Source organism: Salmo trutta, chromosome 12, assembly GCF_901001165.1.
Source record: "Salmo trutta chromosome 12, fSalTru1.1, whole genome shotgun sequence".
Lineage (NCBI taxonomy): Eukaryota > Metazoa > Chordata > Actinopteri > Salmoniformes > Salmonidae > Salmo > Salmo trutta.
The window spans coordinates 35941679-35964282 of NC_042968.1; the positions used below are offsets into that span (position 1 = coordinate 35941679).

General features: G+C 47.4%; 1 protein-coding gene and 1 pseudogene across 1 annotated transcript in view; both read right to left on the bottom strand.

Annotated features, from left to right (window-relative positions):
- The window catches only part of LOC115203427 (major intrinsically disordered Notch2-binding receptor 1), a 42364-nt gene that overhangs the window by 11978 nt on the left and 7782 nt on the right, over nt 1-22604 (bottom strand). The gene's annotated exons all lie outside the window — the stretch shown is intronic.
- LOC115203428 (toll-like receptor 13) lies at nt 5171-7238 on the bottom strand (annotated as a pseudogene).

Here is a 22604-nt window from a genome sequence, read left to right on the forward strand (position 1 = left end):
ATTCCGACCGGGAATCTGTGTTTTAGTACAAAGAGAGAGAAACTAAAAACATGGGGTCGCCTCGTGCAGGAGCCACAGTCTGATTGTCCTCTGATAGACCACTTACCAAAGGCGCTAATGTTTTTCAGCCAGGGGCTGGAATTACATCATTCAGCTTTTTCCCCGGGTTCTGAGAGCCTATGGGAGCCGTAGGAAGTGTCACGTTACAGCAAAGATCCTAAGTTTTCAATAAACAGAGCCAAGAAGCCCAAGGAATGGTCAGAGAGGGCACTTCCTGTACAGAATCTTCTCAGGTTTTTGCCTGCCATATGAGTTCTGTTATACTCACAGACACCATTCAAACAGTTTTAGAAACTTTAGGGTGTTTTCTATCCAAAGCGAATAATTAGATGCATATTCTAGTTTCTGGGCAGTAGTAATAACCAGATTAAATTGGGTAAATTTTTTATCCGGCCGTGTAAATACTGCCCCCTAGCCCTAACAGGATAAATTGATTTGCATTTTAATGAGGGAAATAAGTATTTGACCCCTCTGCAAAACATGACTTAGTACTTGGTGGCAAAACCCTTGTTGGCAATCACAGAGGTCAGACGTTTCTTGTAGTTGGCCACCAGGTTTGCACACATCTCAGGAGGGATTTTGTCCCACTCATCTTTGCAGATCTTCTCCAAGTCATTAAGGTTTCGAGGCTGACGTTTGGCAACTCGAACCTTCAGCTCCCTCCACAGATTTTCTATGGGATTAAGGTCTGGAGACTGGCTAGGCCACTCCAGGACCTTAATGTGCTTCTTCTTGAGCCACTCCTTTGTTGCCTTGGCCGTGTGTTTTGGGTCATTGTCATGCTGGAATACCCATCCACGACCCATTTTCAATGCCCTGGCAGAGGGAAGGAGGTTCTCACCCAAGATTTGACAGTACATGGCCCCGTCAAATGATGTGGTGAAGTTGTCCTGTCCCCTTAGCAGAAAAACACCCCCAAAGCATAATGTTTCCACCTCCATGTTTGACGGTGGAGATGGTGTTCTTGGGGTCATAGGCAGCATTCCTCCTACTCCAAACACGGCAAGTTGAGTTGATGCCAAAGAGCTCCATTTTGGTCTCATCTGACCACAACACTTTCACCAGTTGTCCTCTGAATCATTCAGATGTTCATTGGCAAACTTCAGATGGGCATGTGTATGTATTCTTCAGCAGGGGGACCTTGCGGGCGCTGCAGGATTTCAGTCCTTCACGGCGTAGTGTGCTACCAATTGTTTTCTTGGTGACTATGGTCCCAGCTGCCTTGAGATCATTGACAAGATCCTCCCGTGTAGTTCTGGGCTGATTCCTCACCGTTCTCATGATCATTCCAATTCCACAAGGTGAGATCTTGCATGGAGCCCCAGGCCGAGGGATATTGACAGTTCTTTTGTGTTTCTTCCATTTGCGAATAATCGCACCAAATGTTGTCACCTTCTCACCAAGCTGCTTGGCGATGGTCTTGTAGCCCATTCCAGCCTTGTGTAGGTCTACAATCTTGTCCCTGACATCCTTGGAGAGCTCTTTGGTCTTGGCCATGGTGGAGAGTTTGGAATCTGATTGATTTATTGCTTCTGTGGACAGGTGTCTTTTATACAGGTAACAAGCTGCGGTTAGGAGCACTCCCTTTAAGAGTGTGCTCCTAATCTCAGCTCGTTACCTGTATAAAAGACACCTGGGAGCCAGAAATCTTTCTGATTGAGAGGGGGTCAAATACTTATTACCCTCATTAAAATGCAAATCAATTTATAAAATTTTTCACATGCGTTTTTCTGGATTTTTTGTTGTTATTCTGTCTCTCACTGTTCAAATAAACCTACCATTAAAATTATAGACTGATCATTTCTTTGTCAGTGGGCAAACGTACAAAATCAGCAGGGATCAAAGACTTTTTCCCCCCACTGTATGTCTGCAAGTCCCTCAAATTAACAATTGTCCTCTCCACTGACCAAGATAAACAACGTGAAGAACACATCACTCTACTGTGCAATCTATTGATTACATGTCTGGGCCAGTAAAGAAACAACACATTTACCACAAATACTCAATTCTTCATGAGTGTTTTTAGGCTCTTTACACCCCTCAATGCAGGGACGCATTGGGACTAGAAATTTCTAACACACTGGACCATTTTTTCCCTCAACGCCACCATTATTAGCCAAATAATAAGCATTTAGCGCAAAAACCCCAGACTAGCCCATCTGACATTTGCCTGAATTGCCCTATGGCCATTCTGTCTGCATCAACATTAACAGCAATGGGTAACGCCAGCTATCAGAGTCATAGAAGTGACTCAAATCTATTCCTGTCTCTGGTTAATTGCTCATATATGCATTGACAATGTGCCTTTGTCTCTGAATGTATAGGCTGCGACTGTACGTTCCAAATGGACGTCTCTCCAGCCATCTGGAGGGCTGCATTCAATGTTAATTGGAAGTTGATGAATACCGAGCTGTAGGGGGAGAACAGCACAGTGCACGTCTGGATTCAGGAATGCTCCTTCGCAGACAAATCGATGTGTGTTTGTATGTGTGTATGTGTGTGTGTGGTTTGTTTTGCCAAGTAAATCTGCTCTCAGCTCCTGATCACCCAGGCTCCTTGTCAATCAGGCTTATCTATCTGTGTGGTAGGTCTACTTAGAGGATGTCTCTCAGCTGAGGTTAGTAGCTAGCTGTATCATCTAGGCAGTTGGGGATGATGGCCATGTTTATGGAATCATTCCAGAGACTGGAGAATGTCCTTCCTTCTTTCCTTCCTTCCTTCCTTCCTTCCTTCCTTCCTTCCTTCCTTCCTTCCTTCCTTCCTTCCTTCCTTCCTTCCTTCCTTCCTTCCTTCCTGCCTGCCTGCCTGCCTGCCTGCCTGCCTGCCTGCCTGCCTGCCTGCCTTCCTTCCTAGCTGCCTAACTAACTAACTACCTACCTACCTGACTTACCTAATGAGAGTGACAAGCGAGATGAAAGCTTCAACACTGCCATCACACTTCTCACAATGTTGTTTTGGCACCCTAACCTGACATCCTTATTAACATTCAGGAGTTATACGAGTCTTGCAGAGGCTCTGCTCTGGTGACGGGGAGGGGAGAGGAGGGAGGAGGGAGGTGGGAGGGAGAGAGGGAGGGAGGGGAGAGGGAAAGAGAGAGTGGAGAGGGAGATTTCTGATCTGAATGGGAGGGGAGAGGGAGGATCAGGGGACTGCTTGGTTGAAAGAGACGGCGAGGCAGTGGAGAGGGAGGCAGGAGAGGGGCGACCGGGGAGGAGATGGAGGTGAGATTGAGAGAGAAGAACAGAGGGAGGAGAAAGAGAGTGGGGGGGTGGAGCAGAGGATGGAGGCAAGGAGCAAAGAGGAGAGGGGAGGGAGAGAGCAAAGAGGAGAGGGGAGGGAGGGAGCAAAGAGGAGAGGAGAGGAGAGGGAAGGAGGGAGGGAGGGAGCAAAGAGGAGAGGGGGGGAGGGAGCAAAGAGGAGAGGGGAGGGAGGGAGCAAAGAAGGGAGGGGAGAGAGGGAACAAAGAGGAGAGGGGAGGGAGGGAACAAAGAGGAGAGGGGAGGGAGGGAGCAAAGAGGAGAAGGAGGGGAGGGAGGGAGCAAAGAGGAGAGGGGAGGAGACAAGACGAGAGAACAGAGGGGAGTTTGGGTAGAGAGGAAAGGGAGAGTCAGGGAGGAGAGAGGGAGGGAGAGGAGCTATAAGAACAGCGGACTGCTGATAAGACAGAGGGGGTATGGCTGGGCTTCAAAGGCCACTGATCAGATGGACTAACCTTTACTGTGGGTCTGCATCTGACCTCTCTCTCAGGACCCTCTCTCTAGTCACACGGACACAACAGTACTGCAAAAAACAAAACCTCTTCTAACATTAAATATTAATATACCAAAGTATCCCCTGGCGTGTTGGATACAGTATCTACACAATATGAATGTGTGATGATATGCAATATTGGGAATGAAGAAGACTATGACTGAAACCTTTTAAATTGAGGGGGAGTGGAACTATCATTGAAAATAAATGTATTCACATTGCTGTGGATAAATGTATTGTATTCACATTGCTGTGGATACATGTACTGCATTCACGTTGCTGTGGATAAATGTATTGTACTGTATTCACATTGCTGTGGATACATGTACTGTATTCATATTGCTGTGGATAAATGTATTGTATTCATATTGCTGTGGATAAATGTATTGTATTCATATTGCTGTGGATAAATGTATTGTATTCATATTGCTGTGGATAAATGTATTGTATTCATATTGCTGTGGATAAATGTATTGTATTCATATTGCTGTGGATAAATGTGTGATTGTATGACTTTGTAAACAATAACATGTCTGAAAGGAACTGCTCATTTAGACTATATTACAATCAATACCCAGGTCTAGAATTACACTCAAAATGTGAGCAGGACAATACTGTGGTGCTGATGTGTTGCCCATCACCCGCAGGCAGCCCTGCAATGGTCTACCCCCAACTCTATAAGCCTGGTAAATATATAATAACTCCATTATACCTACAGTAATTGAACATTGTCTTATTACTGTGTGGAAGCTACTGGAGTACATTCCACAGGAGTAAGTGCCGTGTGGAGAATTGAAGAGAAAGTCAAAGTTGTGAGCCAGGCTTGGTTGTATGGCACCAGTGTACAGGTACACTAGATTCCTCAAATGGGTCTGAGCTGATTCAGAGTGTCAGAAACAACTGGTTACCCTCCATCTGGGCAATATGCCAACAGAGGTAAGAAGAGAAGAGAGAGAGTGAAAGATGAATATTTTTGAGTGATGGTGAGTCATGGTAATGATGTAATAAGGAGCTGAAGGGAGCCATGCCTTCTCTTCCTGGGTTCTATAGAATTAGGAGTAAAAGTTTATAGCTAGTCAAAAACAAAGTTTGCATAAAAAGCAAGATGACAAATGTATTTGACATTTTATTTTCAAAGTGTTTTTCATCACAAAGACTCAAAATGTGGTTTATATAAAGCTTTCGCTTACACTTAACAATTTCAAGAACATTTTAAAGTTCCAGAAAGCTAGAGAACTAGGAGAACATAACAAGTAAATAAGTCAAACGTTTCATCATAAATTCATCATCAAATAGCACACATAACATATTTCATAATACATTTAATTTTACATTTCATCATAAAGTTTATTGTAGATTTGCATAAACTACATTTCTGATTTCAAACATTGCCAGTTGTCAATTATATTCAGTAGGGTAAATCTAGAACAAAGTCTGACGGTTGATTGGGATCGTTTTATAATAGTTTTTTTTACTATATTTCTTCGCCATGTTTGGATGAAATAACACCTTTTCATTTAGAAACGTTACATTTAGTTAGTCATTATCATTTTCTATCCACCCCGGACAGGATGGGGTTCTCTTCAGTAAGGCAGTCCCTGGTCTCCAGAGCCACCCGGAGTTTCTGCCAGAAGACTCCGGTGTGCTCCCCAGCTCTGGGCCAGCTCAGGTAGGTAGGTCTCTTCACCAGCTTTCTCATCCAGTGGAAGGGGGAGAGCTGCTGGTCTGGGACCTCCTCCAGAAACACCAGGATCAGAACGTCCTTCTGCTCATCAAACAGATGGAAGCTGGCCACCTGGATCTCCCAGGAGCACCACTCACTCTCCAGGTAGCGACGGCTGATCACGCAGATGGTCTTGCGGCTCCCGTAGATGGCGTCTCTGATGTTGTCTACGATGGGTTTGCCTGGCTGGAAGTCACGGTGATGCAGACACAGCTTCCAGCCTTGGTTTCCCTCCAGCTCTGGCAGAAGTTCCCTCAGGACCCAGGGCTCATCGTGGCCATTGTAGGAGACGAAGGCATCATACTGATGAGTCACACGGACATTCCTCCGCTTTGTGTCATAGAGATAAGCCTGAAAGAGATAGTAGGCGTAGACCACCTGCCATCTCAGGAGATGGTAGATAAAGGACCCCAACAAGGTTAAGAGGACCAGAGAAGTGGAGGAGATGAAGTAGAAGAATCCTATATCTACTGAACAGAAGTGGATGTCAAGGTCCAACAGTTTGGTACCTCCTAGATTGACCGGATAGTTGCAGGTAAAGTAATAGGCATCAACAACCTGCGTTTGGTTTTCTGTTGTCACCCACTGGATAAACCAAGCATTGCTGCAGTCACAGGTGAAAGTCTTGTCTTGCAGGTCCTAGTAAACTAAAGCAGGTAAAGAACGTATCATTGTCTCACTGACTACTGTAAAGTCATTCTTTCTCACCTGTAAGTAACTGAGTTGAGTGAGGTTGGCTCCTATGAGAAAATCTAAAGACTGAAGTTGGGCTTTAAACAGGTATAGCCTGTTGAGTCGTGGGATCGGGTGAAACAACTCCTTGCTCAGGGCTGTGAACTCATTCAGGCTGATGTCAAGGGACCACAACTGTGGTGTGTGGATGAATGTGTCTGGGTGAAAGGACTTAATGTTAAGACTCCTTGCGCTGAATGCCAATAAATATTTCAGACCATGAAGAAAGTTGGATGGTATATTCAACATTCCAAAGGGATGCTGAGCGGAGATGATCAGGATCTTGAGAGACGTCAGAAGAGAAAAGGGTGGGGATTTAAGTTCACCATAATGTAGATGTTTAATACGATTCCAACTCAAATCAAGTGTTTCTAAGGCTGTCAGTCCTCTGAACATAGTGGCCCTAATGTTTATTTGACTCATTCTATTCGATGCCAAATGAAGCATTTTAAGATTGACCAAACCCTGAAAGGCCCCATCTTCCACAGTGTCAATTCGGTTGTCAAATAAAATCAACGTTTTGAGAGATTGTAAGCTTTCAAAGTCTCCTTTATGGATAGTTCTTAGCATATTGCCTCTCAATTGCAAGTTTTCTAGTTTTTGCAAACAATTCTTAAAAACATAACGTAAAGATGGGATACTGTTTCTTCCCAGATCTAGGAGTTTTAAGTCCTGCAAATCTTGAAAAACATTGCCTTTAATGTCAGTGATTTCATTGTTAGTCCTGTCAGATTGGCAAAATCGAATGAGCCTAGTTTATTGATGGTATTGTATCTGAGATCCAAGATTGTCAGAGATTGGATATTATGAGTGGCATTTGGCACAGAAGAAAGCCTATTGTTACTTAGATCTAGAGTAGTCAGTTGCTTCATTGAGCTGAATGACTGATGAGAAGGATGAGTAAGAGCCAATTAACACAAAGTTTGGTCCAATTTCTTCTCAAGCTTCTTATGTTCCACCAATGGACCGTCTTCTGAGTATATACTTCTTAGACAATAATCAGAAGACAACAGACTCACAAGTTGTATGTCTCTCCCTCCAGCATATATTGCCATGAAATACAGAAGCATTCCATCACCTCAAGACGACTCAGTTTAACTTCCAGTCTCCAAAGACCACTTCCCGCCGTTTCACTTCCCTTTGATCCCTGTGTATTTGTATCTAAGTTTATACAGTTGGCTGGACTAGTTTGGAGTGTATGTGTAGTTCCAAATACATTTCAAATGTGTTATGTACAAAACTTGCCTTGTTACCCAAACTCCTTGCTCCAGTCAAACGCTACGCCACGCCCACGTAATGAGTCGGGATGGAAATCCATTCAGTCTGATTGGTGGCAGAAACCGATGGGTTGGGCCAGAGACAGAATATGCATTGCTAAAGCGGCATTTAGAAAATGTGTCATTGTCTTTGAAACTCTGATTGGTTAGAGATGATCCAATTGCTGATTACTTTGTTTTGTACAAAACCCACTCATTTTGACATCACCACAAATGCCTTCAGTGATGGCAGCCTCAGACTGAAGTATGTAACAAATGATAGAGCAGCGGAAGAATTCAGTTTGAGTGTCAGGCAAGTACAAAATTCACAAATTCACACTCTACAGCCCTGGGACACAGGCTCACAAACTCTGACCTAACTCTGACCTAACCTTCAACCCAAGCACTCCATTCTGCCACCTCTGGTCTCTTGGCCCTCCCACCCATACGGGAAGGTGGCTCCCGCTCAGCCCAGTCCAAGTTCTCCTCAGTCCTGGCACCCCAATGGTGGAACCAGCCTTCCCCTGAAGCTAGGACAGCAGAGTCCCTGCCCATCTTCTGAAAACATCTGAAACCCTACCTCTTCAAAGAGTATCTTAAATAATCCCTGAATCTGCATGACATGAGCCGCCCTCGCGCTCTCTCCCAACTTGGATAGAAAGTTGTCTATTAATGCCAAAAAAGTAAATCCACCGTCGAAACACAAGCTTACTAGGGATTGTTTCATTATGCAGTGTACAATCTATAGCTATAATATATACCGTATTTAGCTGCCATTTAAACACTTTTTATAAAAATGACATCAAATAGCCTTCGCAATGAGGAATAAAAGATGACATGGAATAGCCTCGCAATGAGGAATAAAAGATGACATGGAATAGCCTAGCAATTAGGAATAAAAGTAGTCGTTTTAAGGACAAATTCAGCCACTATTTATTGTTGAACTCAGCCGGTAACAGCTTACATAAATGGGCTGCAAGGTCAATTACATTAAATCAAATTAATTCCAACTTGAGAACCTCCCCTGGTGTCCTGAAGTCCTTTTTTTGTGTGTACATTTTTTCACCACGGCCTGTAGGTTCAGGGTGCGAGCCCGACTGTTTTCTATACTGAGTATTGTCAACCCAGACAGTCTTTCCTGAGACATTGAGAATTATATGTCCATTGCACTGCACACAATTGAAACTTAGTCTTGAATGATGCATGCCAAGATACATTATACCAGAGATAAGGGACTGTTGATATATGCAACCACACATCTCAAACGCCGGTTCACCAGTATAAACAAAATTGCAAACCGTTTGTTGTTGTTGTTGAGCTGTCCAGTATCCAGACGACCTGTCCCCAGAGCTTCCTATACAGATCATCTCTTTCCATAACGTGTTGAGGCCGGCAATTAAGGAGAATGAGAGGCTCAATTAAAGATGTTGCAGAACTGCTGTATTTGAAGCACCACTTCCTTCTGCCCAGTTTCCCTGATGTTGCTAGGGCAATCAAGCTGTTTTTTACCATCCCTGTAACTGTCGCTTCTGTGGAAAGATCGTTTTCTAAACTAAAACTTTCAGTCAGTTAATGTTAAATGTATTATTTTTCAAGGCCTGAGGCACTTTCTCAGTCATATTCCTGAAGTCCAAGAAACAAACACTTAACTTCCTAGTACATATGGAAATTAAAAATGTTTATGAATGTCTTTTTGGAGGGTTACTGTCAAAATGATTTATATATTTATTAAATTATTAGACATCGATGACATTTTTACATTTTAGTCATTTAGCAGACGCTCTTATCCAGAGCGACTTACAGTAGTGAATGCATACATTTCATACTTTTTTTTTTCTCCGTACTGGTCCCCCGTGGGAATCGAACCCACAACCCTGGCGTTGCAAACACCATGCTCTACCAACTGAGCCACACAGGACCACCAACTGAGCCACACGGGATGACAGGCGCATGGGCCCCCAGAGCTGTGTCCGGTACTCAAGTGATGCTAGCTTAGCTACCTAGCATGCTAGCTCATTGCTAGCATATATAGCTACTGTCTAAGCTATTGAATATTTTGTAGATTTTCATCTACTGTATATACACTACATATAACAATTAACATAGCACGTTGCTATCACCTTATTACCGCTATGTAAAATGTTATTTAAGTCCTTCTTTCATAGAAACCACTTGTACTAGTCCCCTCTTGTACATCTGTCTCCTACTGGTCATTACCAAGCCTTCTAATGGAGACGCCGGGATGATTATACCTATATTTAACCCGCACCTCTCTTGGAGACCACCACCAGTTGGTGGCACTCTTTTTCATATTAGAAACTGGTTATCAAATCACTTCATGTTGATGTTATTGCAAACGAAATGTGTTAATCTTGTGTGAAACTTCTGGTAGGGTTTAATTAAGACGAACTCTGATTCTTTAGGGAGGACAAAGAGTTGGTATTGACAGTCACCTAGGTATTATTAGAATGTAATGACAGCATAATGACAGCATATTGTAGCTTTTGATCTATTCCATAAGGGTTCCAGAGTCATCAGACAGATGAGTACAGACAGCCGTTTTGCTTCCTGAAGTAAGACAATGGTGTACGTGTTAAGTCCCAACACATGGAAACTGACTGAGGAATTTGCTCATTCAGACTCTACTTTGGGAAGTGAAATATTTCTCCACGTGACCCTGGGTTTGGAATGTGGTCAGACAGAGGAACTAACTAACAAGGTGAGGGAGGGATTTGTATCATGAATAGACTTTTAACCTTTCGCATCCCTCCAAAACATTTACTGAAGTAGCTGCAGCTTAGAATTCTTATTTCAAAGGCACAAAACTTTCAACATTCAACCACCCATTTCCACTGTAGAGAAAGTGATTTTAAACTACTTTTATGGAAAAGGCCAGGTGTCTTTGTTATACAAAATATATGTTGCCAACTCCCAAGAATCCTGACAGGGAAAAAGACTACCTTCACTTCAAAGAATAAATTACAGAACGTTAATATACAACTCAAACCTCCACGGTGCACCTGTCAGTGCTCATGAAGCAAAGAATATGATGAAATGGAGTGACTCAGGAGTGTTGAGCACATGAATAAAGTTGGAGGTCAGGGAAGGTGGGAAACGTATCCAGTCTTTTGACCTATCAGATTAAGATATTTGACTTCCTCTTTTAACCCAACTCCTCCTAAAGACACATACACAGGTTTTGGAAAGGTGTGGGGGGGCTCCCACACCGGGCACCCAGGGAGATAATTGTTATGGGGGGTTGAGTGCCTTTCTCAAGGGCACAATGGCAGGAAATGGCATCTAGGATTAGATACCAGCAACCTTCCGGTTGCCAGCTCACTTGCTGCCAGACTTTTCCCATCGGACACATGATACGAACTGGCAACCCTCCGGCTGCTGGCTCGCCTCTCTAACCACTAGGCTACCTGCCGTCCCAACTAAGAAAATTATGACAGAGAAAGAGAGAGAGAGAGAGAGAGAGAGAGAGAGAGAGAGAGAGAGATACAGAGAGACAAAGACAGACAGAGAGACAGATACAGAGAGAGACAGAGAGAGAGAGACAGAGACAGAGAGACAGAGACAGACAGACACAGAGAGAGACAGAGAGAGACAGAGAGAGGCAACTCATCTAGATGGAGAGGGCATGCATGCTAGACAGTTATCCATTCAGTGATCAAAAAGATGCATACGCAGCACAGGGCTTGTAGAATGACAGCTCGAGGTCGAGACCCATTTCAATTAACATCCGCTCCATTTGGCTTCGCAGGGAAAGGTCACTGAGAATGACTAGTCAGTGTTACACCTGCAAACTGAGAGTGACATTTCAACATGCTGTTTAAAAGCCCCTTCACCCCGGGGAAGGGAAGGGAGGGGGTAGAAGAGGGTGCCCATTGGCACAGATCTAGGTTCCGCGTGACCTTCACCTAATCTTAACCATAAAGGGGAAATGTAAATCTGACCTTAAATCATCAGAGTCTATGGACAAGTTCATTTCTTCTCCCATGGGAAGGGGGTGGGAGGGTTTGAAGAAATTCTCAGGAAAGGAATCTATTGTAATTCACGTGCCCGAGAATTAGTTCCCATTATATAAAAACCAACAATAATCACAAAACAGTCATTTACAAATGGATAATTGTTCACAAACAGACCCTATTACCTCTGTCTGTATAACAGCAGTAGACCTACGATATGGCACTCTGATCCATGTAAATCTCACAACAGACTACCTTACAGACTTCCTTGTTAGCGTGTCACCTCCTGCTCTACTGTATATTTGGATGCCAGCTGTTTATCTGCTAAGCCTGAAATGGCTCTGGTCCCTTCCTCTTGACGAATGATGAATGGTGAGAGTGCTAACTTGAGAGTTCATAAACGCCCCCAAGGAGAAGGATTCAGCCCACAATCCCTTGCCTCTTGTGGTCCTAAATTGACAGTATTAATCTCTCCTCTCATTGGAGAGATTGGTAGAATGCGTGTCATTTCTTTCTGTGAGACGGAAGGGGGATCTGGGTTAGGTATAATTTAGCTCCACTGACGTCTGTGACCCAACTATAGCATCAAATCCTGCCGTCGAGCCAATTGCCTGCCTCCTTCATGTGTGTGTGTGTGTGTTTGCATGTGCATGCATGTATGCGTGCGTGCATGAAATGTGTGTGTGTGCGTGCGTGTGAGATTTGAGGAAGGGAAGCGAGGGAAATGATATCCTTTTCATAGCAACTGTTTAATTAACACTATTGAATCTCTAGACATTTGTGACAGTACTTCTATGACATCCCGTCTCTGTCTACATGTACATAGGAGATAATGACTTGTATACTTTACATACCGTAAAACTTCATTAATAGCCACGGGCATTTATTTGCTTCAATCACTGAACACAACCGCCGCTTATTAGAGACAGGCTTCTATTTGAGCCAGGCGTCTATTTCCTTAATGTACACATCTTTTGCTCAATAAAATGTTGAAAAGACAATGATGTTGCTCTCCTTTATCTTCTTTTGCATAATCTTTACAGTACTCACTGAAGTTTACTCATAAGCAATTGACTTAAACCTGGCATTTATTAGAAACAGGTGTTCATGTACTGAAGTATATAGTAGACTGCATTTGAATTACTGTTACAGTGCAATTTGGGTTGTTAATTGGATTCGTTCAGACATTTCTTGATTTCTTGTTGTTTTTATTTATTTATTTATTATCATTTGTGTACTTGTTTGACATTTTACTACATTGTTAGGAGCTAGAAACATAAGCATTTGTCACGGTTGTCGTCTTCGTCTTCTGACGATAATGCGAAATCGTCATCTGAAAAGGTAGACCAATACGCAGCAGGTACGGGTATGCTCATTTTGATGATTTATTAACTTAAAAAAATGAATACAAAAATAACAAACACGAGAAACGAACGAACGAACGACAACAAACAGTCTGGCAAAGCCTAAGCTCAACACAGAACAATCACCCACAAATAACAACCACAAACACACCCTAATATATAGGACTCTCAATCAAAGGCAGATAGACAACACCTGCCTTCAACTGAGAGTCCCAACCCCAATCAACACAACATAGAAACACACTCACCAGACTAGACATAGAAATACATAAACATAGACTATAAACCAAAACCCCGGAAATACTAAATCAAACACCCTTTAACCAAACACACCACCCTGAACCACATAAAACAAATACCCTCTGTCACGTCCTGACCAAACTACAATACTAATTAACCCTTATACTGGCCAGGACGTGACAGTACCCCCCCCCCCCTTAAAGGTGCTAACCCCGGAAGCACCTTTAAAACAAAAAACAAAACGAAAACAACAAACAATACTCACAACAGCAACAGTGTGGCAGGCTCGTCCAAACGCAGTGCACACAAGAATTCCCCACCAACACACGACCAAGCAGCGGAAGAAGGCTGGCGATGTAAGGGAGACCGAGAGGCACCCCCAAGAATTTTTTAGGGGGGGGCACAAGGGGAGTGTTGCGGGGCAAGAATGGAGCCCCAGGCCAGCTCCCCGCACTAGCATGGAGGTGCGTGGTCACAATCGGGTACGCCCAGTACCAGCACCACGCACCAGGCTTCAAGTGCGTGAACCCAGCCTCGCCAGTCAACAGTCGTCAGTGCGGCCCGCCAGTCAACAGTCGTCAGTGCGGCCCGCCAGTCAACAGTCGTCAGAGCTACCCGCCAGTCAACCATCACCAGAGCTGCCCGCCAGTCAACAGTCGTCAGAGCTGCCCGCCAGTCAACAGTCGTCAGAGCTGCCCGCCAGTCAACCATTACCAGAGCTGCCCGCCAGTCAACCGTCGTCAGAGCTGCCCGCCAGTCAACAGTCGTCAGAGCTGCCCGCCAGTCAACAGTCGTCAGAGCTGCCCGTCAGTCAACAGTCGCCAGAGAGGTCAGACTGCGCTGAACTGCCGGAATAGCCAGACTGCGATGAACTGCCGGAGTGGCCAGACTGCCCTGAACTGCCGGAGTGGCCAGACTGCCCTGAACTGCCGGAGTGGCCAGACTGCCCTGAACTGCCGGAGTGGCCAGACTGCCCTGAACTGCCGGAGTGGCCAGACTGCGCTGAACTGCCGGAGTGGCCAGACTGCGCTGAACTGCCGGAGTGGCCAGACTGCCTTGAACTGCCGGAGTGGCCAGACTGCCTTGAACTGCCGGAGTGGCCAGACTGCCCTGAACTGCCGGAGTGGCCAGACTGCCCTGAACTGCCGGAGTGGCCAGACTGCCCTGAACTGCCGGAGAGGCCAGACTGCCCAGACTGTCCCGAGCTGCCAGACTGCCCAGACTGTCCCGAGCTGCCAGACTGCCCAGACCGTCCCGAGCTGCCAGACTGCCCAGACCGTCCCGAGCTGCCAGACTGCCCAGACCGTCCCGAGCTGCCAGACTGCCCAGACCGTCCCGAGCTGCCAGACTGCCCAGACCGTCCCGAGCTGCCAGACTGCCCAGACCGTCCCGAGTTGCCAGACTGCCCAGACCGTCCCGAGCTGCCAGACTGCCCAGACGGTCCCGAGCTGCCAGACTGCCCAGACTGTCCCGAGCTGCCAGACTGCCCAGACTGCCCCGAGTGGCCAGACTGCCCCGAGTGGCTAGACTGCCCCGAGTGGCCAGACTGCCCCGAACTGCCAGAGTGGCCCGACTGCCGGGAAAGGCCAGAACCGGAGCCACCTCCTGATATAGGTGGGTTGGGGAGGGGGGGTGTAGCACAGTGCCGTCGTTGACGGCAGCCACCCTCCCTTCCCTCCCTTTAGTAGAGGGGAATTTTTGTTTTGTTGTTTGGGGTTGTTTTGGGGTTTTGTTTTAAAGGTGCTTCCGGGGTTAGCACCTTTAAGGGGGGGGTACTGTCACGTCCTGACCAGTAGAGGGTGTAGTTGGGTCAGGACGTGGCAGAAGAGTCTGTGTGTTTGTGTTGTTTCATTAATTTTGGCCGTGTGACTTCCAATCAGGCACAGCTGTAGAGGGTTGTGGCTGATTGGGAGTCACACATAAGTGGCCTACTTTGCCTTTTGGGGTTGTGGGGAATTGTTGTGTGCACTGCGTTTGGACGAGCCTGCCACACTGTTGCGAGTATTGTTTGTTGTTTTGTTTGTTTCAAGTGGATGCTCTACTCCTTTTTGTGAACATTAAAAAATATGAGTATCCACACTTCCGCTGCGCTTTGGTCCTTTTTCACTGAAGACAACCGTGACACATTTCTCTGAACCCACTATAATTAATTAAGAAGGCCCAAGGAGGTGTGGTATATTGCCAATATACCACGGCTAAGGGCTGTTCTTAAGTACGACTGTAACGCCCTGGTCATAAAGAGGGTTTTTTGTTCTTTATTTTGGTTAGGCCAGGGTGTTACATGGGTGGGCGTTCTATTTTCCTTTTTCTATGTTTTTGTATTTCTTTGTTTTGGGCCGAGTAGGGTTCCTAATCAGAGGCAGCTGTCTATCGTTGTCTCTGATTAGGAATCATACTTAGGCAGCCTTTTCCCACCTGTGCTTTGTGGGATCTTGTGTTTGTGTAGCTGCCTGTGAGCAGCCCAGAACGTCACGCTTCATCTTCATCTGTATTGTTTTGGTGAGTTTTCATATTTATTAAACATGTGGAACTCTAAGCATGCTGCGCCTTGGTCTACTCCTTTAGACGATCGTGACAGAAGATCCCACCAAAGAAGGACCAAGCAGCGTGCCCAGGAGGAGCAAGGATCCTGGGCCAGGGAGAGAAAGGACTGGACATGGTAGGACATCCTGGACGGCAAGGGATCCTACACTTGGGAAGAGATCCTGGTTGGAAGGGATCGCCTCCCATGGGAACAGGTAGAGGCACTCAGAAGAGCGGAGGCAGCAGGAAAGAAGGACCAACGGCGATGGTATGAGGGAACACGGCTGGCAAGGAAGCCCGAGAGGCAGCCCCAAAATATTTTTTGGGGGGGCACACGGGGAGTGTGGCAGAGTCAGGTTGGAGACCTGAGCCAACTCCCCGTGCTTACCGGAAGCGGCGTGGTACTGGTCAGGCGCCGTGTTATGCGGTGGAGCGCACGGTGTCTCCAGTGCGCGCTCATAGCCCGGTGCGCTACATCCCAGCCCCCCGCAAGTGCCATACTAGAGTGGGCATCGAGCCAGGACGGGTTGTGCAGGCCATGCGCTCTAGACCTCCAGTGCATCTTCAGGACCTGGTCTGTCCTGTGCCTACGCCCAGAGCCAGGCCTCCTGCATGTCTCCCCAGCCGGGGGAATTCCTATGCCTGCGCCCAGAACCAGGCCTCCTGCATGTCTCCCCAGCCTGGTGAGTCCTGTGCCTGCGCCCAGAGCCAGGCCTCCTGCATGTCTCCCCAGCCTGGTGAATCCTGGGCCAGAGCCGCCCGCCAGTCCGGAGCCGCCAGAGCAGCCCACCTGTCTGGAGCCGCCAGAGCCGCCCGCCTGTCCGGAGCCGCCCGCCAGCCTGGTGAGTCCTGTGCCTGCGCCCAGGGCCAGGCCTCCTTCATGTCTCCCCAGCCTGGTGAATCCTGGGCCAGAGCCGCCCGCCAGCCCGGAGCCGCCAGAGCCGCCCGCCAGCCTGGTGAGTCCTGTGCCTGCGCCCAGGGCCAGGCCTCCTTCATATCTCCCCAGCCTGGTGAATCCTGGGCCAGAGCCGCCCGCCAGCCCGGAGCCGCCCGCCAGCCCGGAGCCGCCCAGGACGCCCGCCACCCGGGCGCAGCCAGGGTCGCCCGCCAGTCCTCCGGCGCAGCTAGGGGCGCCACCTAAGTGTGCGAAGCCAAGGGTGGAGCGGGGTCCATGTCCCGCACCCGAGCCGCCGCCGTAGGAAGGCCCACCCGGACCCTCCCCTTCAGAGTCAGGTTTTGCGGCCGGAGTCCGCACCTTTGGGGGGTGGGGGGGTGTATTGTAACGCCCTGGCCATAGAGAGGGTTTTTTTGTTCTTTATTTTGGTTAGGCCAGGGTGTTACATGGGTGGGCGTTTTATGTTCCTTTTTCTATGTTTTTGTATTTCTTTGTTTTGGGCCGAGTAGGGTTCCTAATCAGAGGCAGCTGTCTATCGTTGTCTCTGATTAGGAATCATACTTAGGCAGCCTTTTCCCACCTGTGCTTTGTGGGATCTTGTGTTTGTGTAGCTGCCTGTGAGCAGCCCAGAACGTCACGCTTCGTCTTCATCTTTATTATTTTAATGAGTTTTCATATTTATTAAACATGTGGAACTCTAAGCATGCTGCGCCTTGGTTTACTCCTTTAGACGTTCGTGACAACGACGCATCAGAGTGCCTGGATACAGCCCTTAGCCGTGGTATACTGGCTATATATCACAAACCCCTGAGGTGCCTTATTGCTATTATAAACTGGTTACCAAAGTAATTAGAGCAGTAAAAATAAATGTTTTGACATACTCGTGGATTACGGTCTGATATACCATGGCTATCAGCCAATCAGCATTCAGGGCTCGAACCAAACAGTTTATAACATCTGCTAAACTGTGTACGCAACCAATAAACTTTGATTTGATTTGAAATATGTGCTGATGCCAGGCTATTAAAAGGGACAGGTAGCTATTTCAGACTTAATGGCTTGGTTGTCATAGTCTTCGGGTTTTCAAAAATGCAATGTCCTCAAAATGCCACGTGATTATACAGTGTGAGACATGGTACAGCTAATGTTCTATGTGTATGATGCCATTCCATTGTGACGCTCCAGCCATTATTATGAGCCATCCTCCCCTCAGCAGCCTCCACTGGTGTAGTTAAGGGTAGTTATGATCCATCCTCTCCTCAGCAGCCTCCACTGGTGTAGTTATTACGAGCCATCCTCTCCTCAGCAGCCTCCACTGGTGTAGTTAAGGGTAGTTATTATGAGCCGTCCTCTCCTCAGCAGCCTCCACTGGTGCAGTTAAGGGTAGTTATTATGAGCCATCCTCTCCTCAGCAGCCTCCACTGGTGTAGTTAAGGGTAGTTATTATGGGCCATCCTCCCCTCAGCAGCTGTCACGTCCTGACCAGTATAGAGGATTATTTGGTCAGGGCGTGGCAGAGGTATGTTTGTTTTGTATGGTGGGTTTTTTTTGTGTATAGCTTAGAGGGGTGTGTTATTTATGTGTTCCGGGGTTTTGTGGTATGTTTTAGTATGAGTAGGTTCTAGGGTAAGTTTTCTATGTGCAGATTTGGTTGCTGGACTCTCAATTGGAGGCAGGTGTTTCTAGTTGCCTCTGATTGGGAGTCCTATAAGTAGGTGTGTGTTTTGTTTGTCACTTGTGGGTAGTTGTATGTTAGCACTGCTTTTGTTTAGCCTGCTACACTGTTCCTGTCGTGAGTTTTGTTTATTGTTTTTTCCTCGTGGTCACATTTAAAATAAATGATGATGAGCGCGCAATCCGCTGCATATTGGTCCACTTTGTCCAACAGCGATTTCAACATATCTTCTGACGAAGAGGATCGTGACAGCAGCCTCCACTGGTGTAGTTAAGGGTAGTTATTATGAGCCATCCTCTCCTCAGCAGCCTCCACTGGTGCAGTTAAGGGTAGTTATTATGAGCCATCCTCTCCTCAGCAGCCTCCACTGGTGTAGTTAAGGGTAGTTATTATGGGCCATCCTCCCCTCAGCAGCCTCCACTGCTGTAGTTAAGGGTAGTTATTATGGGCCATCCTCTCCTCAGCATCCTCCACTGGTGTAGTTAAGGGTAGTTATTATGAGCCATCCTCTCCTCAGCAGCCTCCACTGGTGTTGTTAAGGGTAGTTATTATGAGCTGTCCTCCCCTCAGCAGCCTCCACTGGTGTTGTTAAGGGTAGTTATTATGAGCCGTCCTCTCCTCAGCAGCCTCCACTGGTGTAGTTAAGGGTAGTTATTATGGGCCATCCTCCCCTCAGCAGCCTCCACTGGTGTAGTTAAGGGTAGTTATTATGAGCCATCCTCTACTCAGCATCCTCCACTGGTGTAGTTAAGGGTAGTTATTATGGGCCATCCTCCCCTCAGCAGCCTCCACTGGCACTCATTTACTGTAAGTGGCTCTGGATAAGAGCGTCTTCTAAACGACTAACAGTGCCTTCAGAACGTATTCACACCCCTTGACGTTTTCCAGATTTTGTTGTCTGACAGCCTTAATATAAAATTGATTATATTTAGATTGTGTGTCACTGATCTACACATAATACCTCATAATCACTAGTGGTTCTGGGGGGGGGGGCAGTGCCCCTGTGACAACAATTTTGGACCCCCTTGTGGCCCCACTAAATGTGGAGTATGAAATCATTTTTACATAACACATTTTTGCTATCGTTCTTTTTGTACATCCGTTAGACAGTGGCAACGATGATGATTATGAACATGGTCTTTTGCCTGCTAATGCCTGCAATGCAGTGAAGAAAACGATATGACAACAATAACGTCTAATGTAACTGGCCCCTCTAACAATACAACTGGCCCCAGCTTGGCCCCCCCAGTTGAAATGGTCTAGAACCGCCACTGCTCATAATGTCAAAGTGGAATTTTCATAATTTTTTTTAAATACATAAAAAATGAAAAGCTGAAATGTTTTGAGTCAAAAAGTATTCAACACCTTTGTTATGACAAACCTAAATAAGTTCAGGAGTAAACATTTGCTTAACAAATCTCATAATAAGTTGCATGGACTCACACTTAACATAACATTGGTAAAATAATAAAGCAGACACTGAATATCCTTTGCGCATGGTAAAGCTGTTCATTTGGCTTTGGATAGTGTATCAATACAAAGATACAGACGTCCTTCCAAACTGAGTTGCCAGAGAGAAATAAAACCACTCAGGGATTTCACCATGAGGCTAATGGTGATTTTAAAATAGTTACAGAGTTTAATGGCTGTGATAGGAGAAAACTGAGGATGGATCAACAACTTTGTAGTTACTCCAAAATACTAGCCAAAATGACAGAGTGAAATGAAGGAAGCCTGTACAGAATAAAAACATATTCCAAAGCATGTATCTTGTTTTCAAAGTAATACTGCAAAAAATGTGTCAAAATAATTAACTTTTTGTCCTGAATATGAAATGTTATATTTGGGGCAAATCCAACATAACACATCACTGGGTACCACTTTCCATATTTTCAAGCATGGTGGTGGCTGCATCATGTTATGGGTGTGCTTGTCGTCAGCAAGGACTGGGGAGTTTTTCAGCATAAAAATAAACAAAATGTAACTAAGCACAGGCAAAATCCTAGAGGAAAACCTGGCTCAGTCTGCTTTCCAACAGACACAGAGACAAATTCACCTTTCAGCAGGACAATAACCCAAAAATAGAAGGCCAAATCTAAACTTACAAGACAAGTGTCACATCCTGGCCAGTATAAGGTTAATTGTTTTTGTAGTTTGGTCAGGGCGTGGCAGAGGGTATTTGTTTTATGTGGTTCAGGGTGGTGTGTTTTTGTTAAAAGGGTGGTTGATTTAATAATTCCGGGTTTTGGTTTATGTTTAAGTATTTCTATGTGGAGTCTAGTAAGTGTATGTCTATGTTTGGTTAATTGGGGTTGGGACTCTCAGTTGAAGGCAGGTGTTGTCTATCTGCCTTTGATTGAGAGTCCCATATAGTAGGGTGTGTTTGTGTTTGGTATTTGTGGGTGATTGTTCTGTGTTGAGCTTAGCTTGGCCAGACTGTTTGTAGTTGTTCGTTCGTTCGTTCATTTTCTTGGTTTGTTATTTTGGTGTTCATTTTGTACTTATTAAAACGTCGAGATGAGCATAAACATACCTGCTGTGTTTTGGTCCTCCTTCACCGACGACAACCGTGACAGAATCACCCACCACTCAAGGACCAAGCAGCAGAGGAAGGAGCAGACGGCGTTCGAGTTGGACTGGCGGGAGAAGTGGACTTGGGAAGAAATTCTGGACGGGGCCGGACCTTGGCATCAGGCTGGGGATTATCAGCGCCCGCAGTGGGAAATTGAGGCAGCCAAGGCGGAGAGGCGATGGTACGAGGCCAGAGACGCGCTGAGGGAGAAGCACGAGAGGCTCCCCCAATAAATTTTTTGGGGGGGCACACGGGTAGTTTGGCTAGGCGAAGGAAGAGCCGGAAGCCAGCTACCCGTGGTTATATGGAGGAGCGTATGAGGTGGGGAGCGCCATGTTTCGCTGAGGAGCGCACTATCTCACCCATACGCACGCACAGTCCAGTGCGAGTTATTCCAGCCCCTCGCAGGTGCCGTGCTAGAGCGGGCATCCAGCCTGGTAGGAGGATGCCTGCGCAGCGCATCTGGTCACCGGTACGCCTCCGAGGACCAGGCTACCCAACTCCCGCTCTACGCACGGCTACCATCAGGCCCCTGCACAGCCCAGTCTGCCCTGTACGAGCACCCCGCTCGTACAGGGCTACTAGTTCCATCCAGCCAAGGCGGGTTGTGCAGGAGGTAAGATCTAGACTGGCTGTGCGCCTCCATAGCCCTGGGTTTCCAGCTCCTGTCTCTCGTGCGGACCCGGAAGTGCGTCAACCCAGTCCGACTCATCCTGTTCCCGCTCCCCGCACTAGCCTGCAAGTGCGTAAACCCAGCCTCGCCAGTCAACAGTCGTCAGAGCTGCCCGCCAGTCAACAGTCGTCAGAGCTGTCCGCCAGTCAACAGTCGTCGGAGCTGCCCGCCAGTCAACAGTCGTCGGAGCTGCCCGCCAGTCAACAGTCGTCGGAGCTGCCCGCCAGTCAACAGTCGTCGGAGCTGCCCGCCAGTCAACAGTCGTCGGAGCTGCCTGCCAGTCAACAGTCGTCGGAGCTGCCTGCCAGTCAACAGTCGCCGGAGCTGCCCGCCAGTCAACAGTCGCCGGAGTGGCCAGACTGCGCTGAACTGCCGGAGTGGCCAGACTGCACTGAACTGCCGGAGTGGCCAGACTGCGCTGAACTGCCGGAGTGGCCAGACTGCGCTGAACTGCCGGAGTGGCCAGACTGCCCTGAACTGCCGGAGTGGCCAGACTGCCCTGAACTGCCGGAGTGGCCAGACTGCCCTGAACTGCCGGAGTGGCCAGACTGCGCTGAACTGCCGGAGTGGCCAGACTGCCTTGAACTGCCGGAGTGGCCAGACTGCCCTGAACTGCCGGAGTGGCCAGACTGCCCTGAACTGCCGGAGTGGCCAGACTGCCCTGAACTGCCGGAGTGGCCAGACTGCCCTGAACTGCCGGAGTGGCCAGACTGCCCAGACTGTCCCGAGTGGCTAGACTGCCCAGACTGTCCCGAGTGGTCAGACTGCCCAGACTGTCCCGAGTGGCCAGACTGCCCAGACTGTCCCGAGCGGCCAGACTGCCCAGACTTTCCCGAGCTGCCAGACTGCCCAGACTGTCCTGAGCTGCCAGACTGCCCAGACTGTCCCGAGCTGCCAGACTGCCCAGACTGTCCCGAGCTGCCAGACTGCCCAGACTGTCCCGAGCTGCCAGACTGCCCAGACTGTCCCGAGCTGCCAGACTGCCCAGACTGTCCCGAGCTGCCAGACTGCCCAGACAGCCTGGAACGGCCTGAGCCGGAGCCACCTCCAGAAATAGGTGGGTTGGGGAGGGGGGGTGTAGCACAGTGCCGTCGTTGACGGCAGCCACCCTCCCTTCCCTCCCTTTAGAAAAGGGGAATTTTTCTTTTGGTGTTGCTTGGAGTTATTTTT